The sequence below is a fragment of the Mustelus asterias genome, chromosome 10 (assembly GCF_964213995.1).
Source record: "Mustelus asterias chromosome 10, sMusAst1.hap1.1, whole genome shotgun sequence".
Classification (NCBI taxonomy): Eukaryota; Metazoa; Chordata; class Chondrichthyes; order Carcharhiniformes; family Triakidae; genus Mustelus; species Mustelus asterias.
The window spans coordinates 127,238,172-127,253,129 of record NC_135810.1 but is presented as its reverse complement, the minus strand read 5'-3'; positions in this window follow the sequence as shown (position 1 = coordinate 127,253,129).

The window sequence follows — 14,958 nt, the reverse complement described above, 5'->3', positions numbered from 1 at the left end:
TCGTCTGCAAACTTCGTTACCCTACACTCCATCCCCTCCTCCAGATCATCTATATAAATGGTAAATAGCTGCGGCCCGAGTACCGATCCCTGCGGCACGCCACTAGTTACCTTCCTCCAACTGGAAAAACACCCATTTATTCCGACTCTTTGTTTCCTGTCGGATAGCCAGTCCCCAATCCACTTTAACACACTACCCCCAACTCCGTGTGCCCTAATCTTCTTCAGCTGGGTGTGCAAGTCCACAGATCCTTGAAGGTGACGTCACAGGATGGAGAAGGTAGTGAATAAGGCATATGGCATGCTTGCCTTTATAGGACGGGGCATAGAGTATAAAAGTTGGGGTCTGATGTTGCAGATGTATAGAACGTTGGTTCGGCCGCATTTGGAATACTGCGCCCAGTTCTGGTCGCCACACGACCAGAAGGACGTGGAGGCTTTAGAGAGAGTGCAGAGGAGGTTTACCAGGATGCTGCCTGGTATGGAAGGGCTTAGTTATGAGGAGAGATTGGGTAAACTGGGGTTGTTCTCACTGGAAAGACGGAGGATGAGGGGTGACCTAATAGAGGTGTATAAAATTATGAAAGGCATAGATAAGGTGAACGGTGGGTAGCTTTTCCCCAGGTCGGTGGTGACGTTCACGAGGGGTCATAGGTTCAAGGTGAGGCGGGGGGGGAGGTTTAACACGGATATCAGAAGGACGTATTTTACACAGAGGGTGGTGGGGGCCTGGAATGCGCTGCCGGGCAAGGTGGTGGAGGCGGACACACTGGGAACGTTGAAGACTTATCTAGATAGCCACATGAACGGAGTGGGAATGGAGGGATACAAAAGAATGGTCTTGTTTGGACCAGGGAGCGGCACGGGCTTGGAGGGCCGAAGGGCCTGTTCCTGTGCTGTATTGTTCTTTGTTCTTTGTTCTTTGAATACTTTGCATCAGTATTCACAAAGGAGAGGGACATGTTGACTGGGAGTGTCTTAGAGAGATGTGTTGACCCGTTTGAAAAAATCTCAATTACAAGGGAGGAAGTGTTAGGTTTTTTAGGAAACGTTAAGACAGATAAATCCCCAGGGCCGGATGGCATCTATCCTAGACTCCTCAGGGAGGCGAGAGATGAAATTGCTGGGCCTCTAACAGAAATCTTTGTCTCTTCACTGGACACAGGTGAGGTCCCAGAGGATTGGAGGATAGCAAATGTAGTCCTGTTATTTAAGAAGGGTAGCAAGGATAACCCGGATAATTATAGGTCGGTGAGCTTGACGTCCGTGGTGGGGAAGTTATTGGAGAAGATTCTTAGAGATAGGATATATGGGCATTTGGAACAAAAAGACAAAGAACAAAGAACAGTACAGCACAGGAAACAGGCCCTTCGGCCCTCCAAGCCTTTGCTGCTCCTTGGTCCAACTAGACCATTCGTTTGTATCCCTCCATTCCCAGACTGCTCATGTGACTATCCAGGTAAGTCTTAAACGATGTCAGCGTGTCTGCCTCCACCGCCCTACTTGGCAGCGCATTCCAGGCCCCCACCACCCTCTGTGTAAAAAACGTCCCTCTGATATCTGAGTTATACTTCGCCCCTCTCAGCTTGAGCCCGTGACCCCTCGTGATCGTCACCTCCGACCTGGGAAAAAGCTTCCCACTGTTCACCCTATCTATACCCTTCATAATCTTGTACACCTCTATTAGGTCGCCCCTCGTTCTCCGTCTTTCCAGGGAGAACAACTCCAGTTTCCCCAATCTCTCCTCATAGCTAAGACCCTCCATACCAGGCAACATCCTGGTAAACCTTCTCTGCACTCTCCCTAAAGCCTTCACGTCCTTCTGGTAGTGCGGCGACCAGAACTGGATGCAGTACTCCAAATGTGGCCTAACCAGCGTTCTATACAGCTGCATCATCAGACTCCAGCTTTTATACTCTATACCCCGTCCTATAAAGGCAAGCATACCATACGCCTTCTTCACCACCTTCTCCACCTGTGCTGCCACCTTCAAGGATTTGTGGACTTGCACACCTAGGTCCCTCTGTGTTTCTATACTCTTGATGACTCTGCCATTTATTGTCTAACTCCCCCCTACATTAGTTCTTCCAAAATGCATCACTTCGCATTTATCCGGATTAAATTCCATCTTCCATTTCTCCGCCCAATTTTCCAGCCTATCTATATCCTGCTGTATTGTCCGACAATGTTCATCGCTATAGAACTGAACTGAATAATCTCATTAGCGATAGACAGCATGGTTTTGTACGAGGGAGGTCATGCCTCACAAATTTGGTTGAGTTTTTTGAGGAGGTGACAAAAGCGATTGACGAGGGAAGGGCCGTGGATGTCGTCTGTATGGACTTTAGTAAAGCGTTTGACAAAGTCCCTCATGGTAGGTTGGTGCAAAAGGTTAGATTTCATGGGATAAAGGGGGAGGTGGCTCGATGGGTGGAGAACTGGCTTGGTCACAGAAGACAGAGGGTGGTAGTGGAAGGGTCTTTTTCCGGCTGGAGGCCTGTGACGAGTGGTGTTCTGCAGGGCTCTATATTGGGACATCTGCTGTTTGTGATTTATATAAACGATCTGGAAGGACCAATATCCTGGCGGGAAGGTTGGCTAAGGCTACTGGGGACAGATAGGTTGGGGGGAGGGGATCGAGACGAGGAGACTGGGAGTGAGGAAGTTAACTCGCAAACAGAGAAGGGTTATAGATGGGGCAAGAGGGAGGATGGACGGGGGATAGAGAAGGAGAGAGCTCAGACCAAAGGATTGAGATGTGTTTACTTCAATGCCAGGAGTATAGTGAATAAAGGGGATGAGCTCAGAGCGTGGATCGATGCCTGGAAGTGTGATAGAATAGAATAGAAACCCTCCAGTACAGAAATAGGCCATTCGGCCCATCGAGTCTGCACCGACCACAATCCCACCCAGGCCCTATCCCCATATCCCCACAAATTTACCTGCTAATCCCTCTAACCTACGCATCCCGGGACACTAAGGGGCAATTTAGCATGGCCAATTAACCTAACCCGCACATCTTTGGACTGTGGGAGGAAACCGGAGCACCAGGAGGAAACCCACGCAGACACAGGAAGAATGTGCAAACTCCACACAGACAGTGACCCAAGCCGGGAATCGAACCCAGGTCCCTGGAGCTGTGAAGCAGCAGTGCTAACCACTGTGCTACCGTGCCGCCATTGGCCACCATGTGGTGGCCATTACGGAGACTTGGATGTCTCAGGGACAGGACTGGATACTACAGGTGCCGGCATTCAGATGTTTCAGGAAGGACAGGGAGGGAGGCAAGAGAGGGGGTGGAGTGGCACTGCTGATCAGGGATAGTGTCACAGCTGTAGAGAAGGTGTATGCTGTGGAGGGATTGTCTACAGAGTCTCTGTGGGTGGAAGTTCGGAGTGGGAAGGGGTCAATCACTTTGCTGGGAGTTTTCTACAGGCCGCCCAATAGTAACAGGGAGGTGGAGGAGCAGATAGGGAAACAGATCCTGGAGAGATGCAGTAATAGCAGAGTTGTTGTGATGGGAGACTTTAATTTCCCAAACATAGATTGGAATATCCCGAGGGTAAGGGGATTGGATGGGGAGGAGTTCGTTCGGTGTGTTCAGGAGGGTTTCCTGACACAGCATGTGGACAAGCCTACAAGAGGAGAGGCTGTACTTGATCTGATACTGACCAATGAACCTGGACAGGTGTCAGATCTCTCAGTGGGAGAGCATCTTGGGGATAGCGATCATAATTCTATCTCCTTTATGCTTGGATTGGAAAAAGAGAGGATCAGGCAAGCGAGGAAAGCGTTTATATGGAGTAAGGGGAAATATGAAGACATAAGGCAGCAAATTAGAGGAGTAAGTTGGAAGGAGGTATTCTCGGGGAAATGTACTGAAGAGAGGTGGCAGTTTTTCAAGGAATGTCTGTCTCGAGTTCTACAGGACAACGTTCCGAGCAGACAGGGAGGAGTTGGTCGGTTAAAGGAACCGTGGTGCATGAAAGCTGTGCGGGACCTAGTCGAGAAGAAAAGGAAAGCGTACAAAAGGTTCAGAGAGCTTGGCAAAGATAGGGATCTAGATGAGTATACGGCTTGTAGGAAGGGACTAAAGAAGGAAATTAGGAGAGCCAGAAGGGGTCACGAGAAGGCCCTGGCAGGTAGGATTAAGGAAAACCCTAAGGCGTTCTATAAATATGTGAAGAGTAAAAGGATGAGACGTGAAGGAATAGGGCCTATAAAAGGTGAAGGCGGGAAAGTCTGTACGGAACCAGTAGAAATGGCAGAGGTGCTTAATGGGTATTTTGCCTCGGTTTTCACAGAGGAGAAGGACATGGATGGATGTACTGCGGGCGTGCGGTGGACTGAAAGGATTGAGTATGTGGAATTTAACAAAGAGGTTGTGCTGGAATCTTTGAATGGCATCAAGATAGATAAGTTGCCGGGTCCGGATGGGATGTACCCCAGGTTACTGTGGGAGGCGAGGGAAGAGATTGCAGAGCCTCTGGCGATGATCTTTGTGTCATCGATGGAGACGGGGGAGGTTCCAGAGGATTGGAGGATTGCGGATGTGGTTCCTATTTTCAACAAGGGGAACAGGGATAGCCCAGGAAATTACCGACCGGTGAGTCTAACCTCAGTGGTTGGTGAGCTGATGGAGAAGATCCTGAGGGATAAGATTTATGAGCATTTAGAGAGGTTTAATATGCTCAAGAATACTCAGCATGGCTTTGTCAAAGGCAGATCGTGCCTTACGAACCTGGTGGAGTTCTTAAAATCTCTCAGTGAACATAGAACATAGAACATAGAACATTACAGCGCAGAACAGGCCCTTCGGCCCACGATGTTGCACCGACCAGTTAAAAAAAAACTGTGACCCTCCAACCTAAACCAATTTCTTTTCGTCCATGAACCTATCTACGGATCTCTTAAACGCCCCCAAACTAGGCGCATTTACTACTGATGCTGGCAGGGCATTCCAATCCCTCACCACCCTCTGGGTAAAGAACCTACCCCTGACATCGGTTCTATAACTACCCCCCCTCAATTTAAAGCCATGCCCCCTCGTGCTGGATTTCTCCATCAGAGGAAAAAGGCTATCACTATCCACCCTATCTAAACCTCTAATCATCTTATATGTTTCAATAAGATCCCCTCTTAGCCGCCGCCTTTCCAGCGAAAACAATCCCAAATCCCTCAGCCTCTCCTCATAGGATCTCCCCTCCATACCAGGCAACATCCTGGTAAACCTCCTCTGCACCCTCTCCAAAGCCTCCACATCCTTCCTGTAATGTGGGGACCAGAACTGCACACAGTACTCCAAGTGCGGCCGCACCAGAGTTGTGTACAGTTGCAACATAACGCTACGACTCCTAAATTCAATCCCCCTACCAATAAACGCCAAGACACCATATGCCTTCTTAACAACCTTATCTACTTGATTCCCAACTTTCAGGGATCTATGCACACATACACCTAGATCCCTCTGCTCCTCCACACTATTCAAAGTCCTCCCGTTAGCCCTATACTCAACACATCTGTTATTCCTACCAAAGTGAATTACCTCACACTTCTCCGCATTAAACTCCATCCGCCACCTCTCGGCCCAACTTTGCAACCTGTCTAAGTCTTCCTGCAAACTACGACACCCTTCCTCACTGTCTACCACACCACCGACTTTGGTGTCATCAGCAAATTTGCTAATCCACCCAACTATACCCTCATCCAGATCATTAATAAATATTACAAACAGCAGTGGCCCCAAAACAGATCCCTGAGGTACACCACTTGTAACCGCACTCCATGATGAATATTTACTATCAACCACCACCCTCTGTTTCCTATCCGCTAGCCAATTCCTGATCCAATTTCCTAGATCACCCCCAATCCCATACATCTGCATTTTCTGCAGAAGCCTACCATGGTGAACCTTATCAAACGCCTTACTAAAATCCATATATACCACATCCACTGCCTTGCCCCCATCCACCTCCTTGGTCACTTTCTCAAAAAACTCAATAAGGTTAGTAAGGCACGACCTACCTGCCACAAAACCATGCTGACTATCACCTATCAATTCATTACTCTCCAAATAACTATAAATCCTATCCCTTATAATTTTTTCCAACATCTTGCCGACAACAGAAGTGAGACTCACCGGTCTATAATTCCCGGGGAAGTCTCTGTTCCCCTTCTTAAACAATGGGACAACATTCGCTAACCTCCAATCTTCTGGTACTATACCAGAGGCCAACGACGACCTGAAGATCAGAGCCAGAGGCTCTGCAATCACTTCTCTTGCCTCCCAGAGAATCCTTGGATAAATCCCATCCGGACCAGGGGATTTATCTATTTTCAGACCCTCCAGAATATCCTGCACATCCTCCTTATCAACTGTAATACTGTCTATTCTACTCCCTTGCAACCCAGTGTCCTCCTCAGCTATATTCATGTCCCCTTGCGTGAACACCGAAGAGAAATATTGGTTCAATGCTTCACCAATCTCCTCCGGTTCCACACATAACTTCCCTCTGCCATCTATAACTGGCCCTAAACTTGCCCTAACCAACCTTCTGTTCTTGACATACCTATAGAACGCCTTAGGATTCTCTTTAACCCTATCCGCCAAAGTCTTCTCATGTCCCCTTTTAGCCCTTCTAAGCTCGCTCTTCAACTCCCTCTTAGCCAATCTAAAGCTTTCTAGTGCACTACCCGAGTGCTCACGTCTCATCCGAACATAAGCCTCCTTTTTCTTTTTAACCAACAAAGAAACTTTTTTGGTGCACCACGGTTCCCTAGCCCTACCAATTCCTCCTTGCCTGACAGGGACATACCTATCACAGACTCGCAGTAGCTGCTCCTTGAAAAAACTCCACATGTCGGACGTTCCCAGTCCCTGTAATCTCCTAGTCCAACCTATGTTTCCTAATTCTCTCCTAATAGCCTCATAATTACCCTTCCCCCAGCTAAAACCACTGGCCCGAGGTTCATGCCTATCCCTTTCCATCACTAAGGTGAACGTAACCGAATTGTGGTCACTATCACCAAAATGCACACCAACTTCCAAGTCTAGCACCTGGTCTGGCTCATTTCCCAGCACCAGATCCAATATAGCCTCACCTCTAGTTGGCCTGTCTACATACTGAGTCAAAAAACCTTCCTGCACACTTTGAACAAAAACTGACCCCTCTAACGAGCTAGAGCTATAACAATTCCAGTCAATATTAGTCAAGTTAAAATCCCCCATAACAATTGCCCTATTACTTTCACTCCTAAGCAGGATTGACTCCGCAATCCTTTCCTCAACCTCTCTAGAACTTTTAGGAGGTCTATAAAAGACTCCCAACAGGGTGACCTCTCCTCTCCTATTTCTAATCTCCGCCCATACTACCTCAACAGATAAGTCCTCATCAAACCTCCTCTCTGACACTGTGATACAATCTCTGACCAATAATGCTACCCCTCCCCCTCTTCTACCTCCTTCCCTACTTCGACTAAAACATTTGAACCCCGGGACCTGCAGCATCCATTCCTGCCCCTGCTCTATCCATGTCTCTGAAATAGCCACAACATCGAAGTCCCAGGTACTGATCCACGCTGCAAGGGGAGCTATACGATAAATGGCAGAACCATAAAGGGTGTAGATACGCAGAGGGACCTGGGTGTGCAAGTCCACAGATCCTTGAAGGTGACGTCACAGGTGGAGAAGGTGGTGAAGAAGGCATATGGTATGCTTGCCTTTATAGGACGGGGCATAGAGTATAAAAGTTGGGGTCTGATGTTGCAGATGTATAGAACGTTGGTTCAGCCGCATTTGGAATACTGCGTCCAGTTCTGGACGCCACACTACCAGAAGGACGTGGAGGCTATGGAGAGAGTACAGAGGAGGTTTACCAGGATGTTGCCTGGTATGGAAGGGCTTAGTTATGAGGAAAGATTGGGTAAACTGGGGTTGTTCTCACTGGAAAGACGGAGGATGAGGGGTGGCCTAATTGAGGTGTATAAAATTATGAAAGGCATCGATAGGGTGAACGGTGGGAAGCTTTTTCCCAGGTCGGTGGCGACGTTCACGAGGGGTCATAAGTTTAAGGTGAGGGGGGGAGGTTTAACACGGATATCAGAAGGACGTATTTTACACAGAGGGTGGTGGGGGCCTGGAATGCGCTGCCGGGCAAGGTGGTGGAGGCGGACACACTGGGAATGTTTAAGACTTATCTCGATAGCCACATGAACGGAGTGGGAATGGAGGAATACAAAAGAATGGTCTAGTTTGGATCAGGGAGCGGCACAGGCTTGGAGGGCCGAAGGGCCTGTTCCTGTGCTGTATTGTTCTTTGTTCTTTGTTCCACAGATCCTTAAAGGTGGCAGCAAGGTGGCGAGGTTGGTGAAGAAGGCATATGGCATGCTTGCCTTTATTGGACGGGGCATTGAATATAAAAGTTGGGGTCTGATGTTGCAGATGTATAGAACGATGGTTCGGCCACATTTGGAATACTGCGTCCAGTTTTGGTCGCCACACTACCAGAAGGACGTAGAGACTTTGGAGAGAGTACAGAGAAGGTTTACCAGGACGTTGCCTGGTATGGAGGGTCTTAGCTATGAGGAGAGATTGGGTAAACTGTGGTTGTTCTCCCTGGAAAAACGGAGGATGAGGGGCGACCTAATAGAGGTGTATAAAATTATGAAGGGCATAGATAGGGTGAACAGTGGGAAGCTTCTTCCCAGGTCGGAGGTGACGAACACAAGGGGTCACGGGTTCAAGGTGAGGGGGGCAAGGTGGGCGGCACGGTGGCACAGTGGTTAACACTGCTGCTTCACAGCTCCAGGGACCTGGGTTCGATTCCTGGCTTGGGTCACTGTCTGTGTGGAGTTTGCACATTCTCCTCGTGTCTGCATGGGTTTCCTCCGGGTGCTCCAGTTTCCTCCCACAGTCCTAAGATGTGCGGGTTAGGTTGATTGACCATGCTAAAATTGCCCTTTAGTGTCCTAAGATGCGTAGATTAGAGGGATTAGTGGGTAAATATGTAGGGATATGGGGGTAGGGCCTGGGTGGGATTGTGGTCGGCGCAGACTCGATGGGCCAAATGGCCTCTTTCTGCACTGTCGGGTTTCTATTCTATGATTCAACACAGATGTCAGGGGGATGTATTTTACACAGAGGGTGGTGGGGGCCTGGAATGCGCTGCCAGGCAAGGTGGTGGAGGCGGACACACTGGGAACGTTTAAGACTTATCTAGATAACCACATGAATAGACTGGGAATAGAGGGATACAAAAGAATGGTCTCGTGGGCACATGAGCGGCGCGGGGTTGGAGGGCCGAAGGGCCTGTTCCTGTGCTGTATTGTTCTTTGTTCTTTGTTCTTTGAACCCGGGTCCCTGGTGCTGTGAGGTAGCAGCACTAACCACTGTGCCATCGCGACGCATCTATGATTCTAGAAGTCTCCTGGTCCTGATGGAATGCATCCCAGGGTACTAAAAGAGATGGCGGGAGAAATATCAAATGCACTAGTGGTAATTTACCAAAATTCGCTGGACTCTGGGGTGGTTCCCGCAGATTGGAAAACAGCAAATGTGACGTCACTGTTTAAAAAAGGAGGTAGACAAAAGGCGGGTAACTATAGGCCGGTTAGCTTAACTTCTGTAGTAGGGAAAATGCTTGAATCTATCATCAAGGAAGAAATAGCGAGACATCTGGATATAAATTGTCCTTCATTGCTAGAGGGATGGAGTTTAAAAACAGCGAGGTTATGTTGCAGCTGTATAAGGTGCTGGTAAGGCCACACCTGGAGTACTGTGTACAGTTTTGGTCTCCTTACTTGAGAAAGGATATACTGGCACTGGAGGGGGTGCAGAGGAGATTCACTAGGTTGATTCTGGAGTTGAGAGGGTTGGCTTATGAGGAGAGACTGAGTAGACTGGGGCTATACTCATTGGAATTCAGAAGAATGAGGGGAGATTTTATAGAAACATATGAATTATGAAGGGAATAGATAAGATAGAAACAGGGAAGTTGTTTCCACTGGCAGGTGAAACTAGAACTAGGGGGCATGGCCTCAAAATAAGGGGAAGCAGATTTAGGACTGAGTTGAGGAGGAACTTCTTCACACAAAGGGTTGTGAATCTGTGGAATTCCCTGCCCAGTGAAGCAGTTGAGGCCTCATTGAATGTTTTTAAGGCAAGGATAGATAAATGTTTGAACAGTAAAGGAATTAAGGGTTATGGTGAGCGGGCGGGTAAGTGGAGCTGAGTCCACGAAAAGATCAGCCATGATCTTATTGAATGGCGGAGCAGGATCGAGGGGCCAGATGGCCGACTCCTGCTCCTAGTTCTTATGTCCTTATAATGGTGCTGTAACAGAGCTGTAATTGACTGCGGAGAGTCTCAGATTGCAGGTTCTAATTGGAAAGATGAGAAGGGGATTTCCTCTCATCCCACTTCCTCATTCAGAGCCACGTGGCACCGACTGGAATATCTGCAGTGCAATTCAGTGTGGGTAATAACTGCCGGTCTCATCACTGACACCCACATCTGGGCAGCTTTTGGAGACAAGTCACAACACAACAAACAATTGGCAATCAATCTGCCCTGAGACATCAGACTCACCCAGACAAATCAGCTCCATTCAGCACCATATCCCCACAGCCTTCACCTCACAATCCAAATAACCTCTGCATTTACATCCATCGTCACAGAATTGGAACAGGACAGAAAGAGGCCATTCAGCCCATCATGTCTGTACTGGCTCTCCAAGCCAGCATCGTGACTTTGTGCCATAACCTTGCCTTTTCCCCATGCCCCTGCATGTTGCTTCGATTCAAATAATCATCTAATGCCCTCCTGAAGGCCTCGATTGAACCTGCCTCCACACTGCCGCTCTGTGATCTGGGACACATGGCATCAGTGACAAGAAATCCGCTGTCTTCAGCTGTCTTTACATCAAACGGCACCATCCGCAGTCACAATCAATGTACTCATGGAGACATTTTTCAAAATATCTCTCACCCTCTCTCTCTCTGTCTCTCTCTCTCTCTCTGTCTCTCTCTCTGTCTCTCTCTCTCTCCGTCTCTCTCTCTCTCTCAGTCTCTCTGTGTCTCTCTGTCTCTCTCTGTGTCTCTCTCTCTCTCTGTCTCTGTCCCTCTCTCTGCCTCTCTCTGTGTCTCTCTCTGTGCCTCTCTTTCTCTGTCCCTGTCTGTCTGTCTCTCTCTGTCTCTCTCTCTGTCTTTCTCTGACTCACTCTGTCTCTGTCTCTGTCTCACTCTCTCTCTGACTCCCTCTCTTTGTCTCACTCTCTGTATCTGTCCCTCTCTCTGCCTCTCTCTATCTCTCTCTCTCTCTATCTCTCTCTCTGTGTCTCTCTCTCTCTCTCTGTCTCTCTGTCTCTCTCTGTGTCTCTCTTTATCTCTCTCTCTCTCTCTGTCTCTGTCACTGTCTCTCTCTCCCTCTCTCTCTGTCTCTCCCCCTGTCTTTCTTTCTGTCTCTCTCTCTCTCCCTCTCTCTCTCTTTGTCTCTGTCTCTTTCTCTGACTCTCCCTGTCTCTCTCTCTCGCTCTCTTTCTCCCTCTGTCTCTTTCTGTCTCTCTCTCTTTCTCTTGTCTCTGTCCCTCTCTCTCTGTGTCTCTCTCTCTCTCTGTCTCTGCCTGTCTGTCTCTCTCTCTCTCTGCCTGTCTCTCTGTCAGTCTCTCTCTCTGTCTCTCTCTCTCTCTCCCTCTCCCTCTGTCTCTCTCTCTGTCTCTGTCCCTCTCTCTGCCTCTGTGTGTGTGTGTGTGTGTCACTCTCTCTGTTTCTCTCTCACTGTCTGTCCCTCTGCCTGTCTCCTATCTGTCTCCCTCTCTGTCACTGTCTGTCTATCTCTCACTCTGTCTCTCTCTTTGACTCGCTCTCTCCCTCTCTCTCTCTCTCTCTGTCTCTCTGTCTCTGACCCTCTCTCTCTCTGCCTTTCTCTGTGTGTGTCTCTCTCTCTCTGTGTCTCTCTCTGCCTCTCCTGCTCTCTGCCCATCTCTCTCTCTGTCTCTGTGTGTGTCTCTTTCTCTGTCTCTCTCTCTCTCTGCCTGTCTCTCTGTCTCCCTCTGCCTGTCTCTCTGTCTCTGTCTCTCCCTCTGCCTGTCTCTCTCTCTCGCTCTCTCTGTCTGTCTCTCACTGTCTCTCTCTCTCTCTGTCTCTCTCTCTCTCTCTTTGTCTCTGTTTCTGTGACTCTCTCTGTCTCTGTCTCTATCTCTCTCCCTCTCTCTCTTTCTGTCTCTCTCTCTCTGTCTCTCTCTCTCTCTCTGTCTCTGTCCCACTCTCTGCCTCTCTCTGTGTCTCTCTCTGTGCCTTTCTCTCTCTGTAACTTATTCCGGGGTTGATGCGTGATAGAACTCACGAGGCTAGAAGTACTCGGGGAAATAAAGGCTTTTATTGACTACAACAATAGAGCTACCATATATAATACACGATCCCAGACTAAAGGGTCCCAGACAGAGCAGTGACCTTTATACCTCTCCCAGGAGGCGGAGCCCGACTGGGATGTACCATAAGAACTATATTACAGGTAGAACAGCCCAACCCTAACCCCAACAGTAACATGTAGAACAGCCCAACCCTAACCCCAACAGTAACCTATCTACAGACTCATAGTACTGGCCAGACCCTGGCTCAGCACTACCTGGTGGGAACCAACAATGGTTCACCACAGGGGTATAAGTGTTTTAGGCGAGACAGAGGAGGGGCAAGGAGAGGTGGGGGAGTAGCAATGCTGGTTAGGGAGCATATTACAGCGGTACAGAGGGTGGACAATATGGAAGGGTCAGGTAACGAGTCACTGTGGGTGGAGCTCAGAAACAGGAAGGGCGCAGTCACTATGCTGGGGGTATACTACAGGCCTCCCAACAGCCCACGGGAAGTTGAGGAACGGATATGTAAGGAGATTCTGGACAGGTGCAGAAAAAATAGGGTTGTTGTAGTGGGAGACTTTAATTTCCCTCACATAGACTGGAAATCGCTTAGGGCTGGGGGCCTGGACGGGGAAGAATTTATAAAATGCGGACAGGAAGGTTCTTTGGAACAATATGTTGACAGTCCAACTAGAGAGGGGGCTATACTGGACCTAGTACTGGGGAATGAGCCCGGTCAGGTCATCAAAATTGCAATATAGTGACCACATTCTGTAAACGTTAGGATAGTAATGGAAAAAGATGAGTGTTGTCCTATGGGTAAGGTGCTGAATTGGGGGAAGGCTAACTACAGCCGGATTAGGCAGGATTTGGTGGCTGTTGATTTGGGAGAGGCTGTTCGAGGGTAAATCCACATCTGGCATGTGGGAGTCTTTTAAGGAGCAGTTGATAGGACTGCAGGACAGGCATGTGCCTGTAAAGAGGAAGGATAGGAAAGGTAGGATTCGAGAGCCGTGGATAACCAGTGAAATTGTGAGTCTAATCAAAGAGAAAAAAGAGGCATACATGAGGTCCAGGCAGCTAAAAACAGATGGAGCACTGGAGGAATACAGAGAAAGTAGAAAAGAACTCAAACATGGACTTAGAAGGGCAAAAAGGGGTCACAAAATGTCCTTGGCAGACAGGATTAAGGAGAATCCTGAGGCATTTTATACATACGTTAGGAACAAGAGGTTTGTTAGGCAAAGAATTGGACCTCTCAGGGACAAAGGAGGGGAATTATGCTTAGAACCAAAGGAAGTAGGTGCGATCCTAAACGAATACTTTGCATCAGTATTCACAAAAGAGAGGGACATGTTGACTGGGAGTGTCTCAGAGAGATGTGTTGACCCATTCGAAAAAATCTCAATTACAAGGGAGGAAGTGTTAGGTTTTTTAGGAAACATTAAGACAGATAAATCCCCAGGGCCGGATAGCATCTATCCTAGACTCCTCAGGGAGGTGAGAGATGCAATTGCTGGGCCTCTAACAGAAATCTTTGTCTCTTCACTGGACACAGGTGAGGCCCCAGAGGATTGGAGGATAGCAAATGTAGTCCCGTTATTTAAGAAGGGTAGCAAGGATAACCCGGGTAATTATAGGCCGGTGAGCTTGACGTCCGTGGTAGGGAAATTGTTGGAGAAGATTCTTAGAGATAGGATATATGCGCATTTAGAACTGAATAATCTCATTAGCGATAGACAGCATGGTTTTGTACGAGGGAGGTCATGCCTCACAAATTTTGTTGAGTTTTTTGAGGAGGTGACAAAAACGATTGACGAGGGAAGGGCCGTGGATGTCGTCTATATGGATTTTAGTAAAGCGTTTGACAAGGTCCCTCATGGCAGGCTGGTGCAAAAGGTTAAATCTCACGGGATAAAAGGTGAGCTAGCTGGATGGGTGGAGAACTGGCTTAGCCATAGAAGTGGAGATGCCGGCATTGGACTGGGGTAAACACAGTAAGAAGTTTAACAACACCAGGTTAAAGTCCAACAGGTTTATTTGGTAGCAAAAGCCACAAGCTTTCAGAGCCTAAAGCTCCTTCTTCAAGTGAGTGGGAATTCTGTTCACAAACAGGGCATAAAAAGACACAAACTCAATTTACAGAATAATGGCTGGAATGCAAATACTTACAACTAATCAAGTCTTAAAGGTACAAACAATTTGAGTGGAGAGAGCATCAAGACAGGTTAAAGAGATGTGTATTGTCTCCAGAGAGGACAGCCAGTGAGACTCTGCAAGTCCAGGCAAGCTGTGGGGGTTACAGATAGTGTGACCGGTAGGTTGGCTAAGGCTACTGGGGAGAATTTAAACTAGATAGGTTGGGGGGAGGGGAGCTAGAAGAGTTGACTAGGATCAAGGAACTAATTGATGGGGGGGAGGATGCAGGGGTAAGGGGAATTACAAAATTAATGGTAGAGGAGAGGGTGCAAGTGAATGAAGGCGGTAATTTAGATAAGGGTGTAGAGGGAGAGGGTGTTCGCGACACATCAAAGCGGGTCCAGATAAAAGCTTTGCCTGAATGCACGAAGCATTCGGAACAAGGTGAATGAGTTGATGGTGCAAATCAG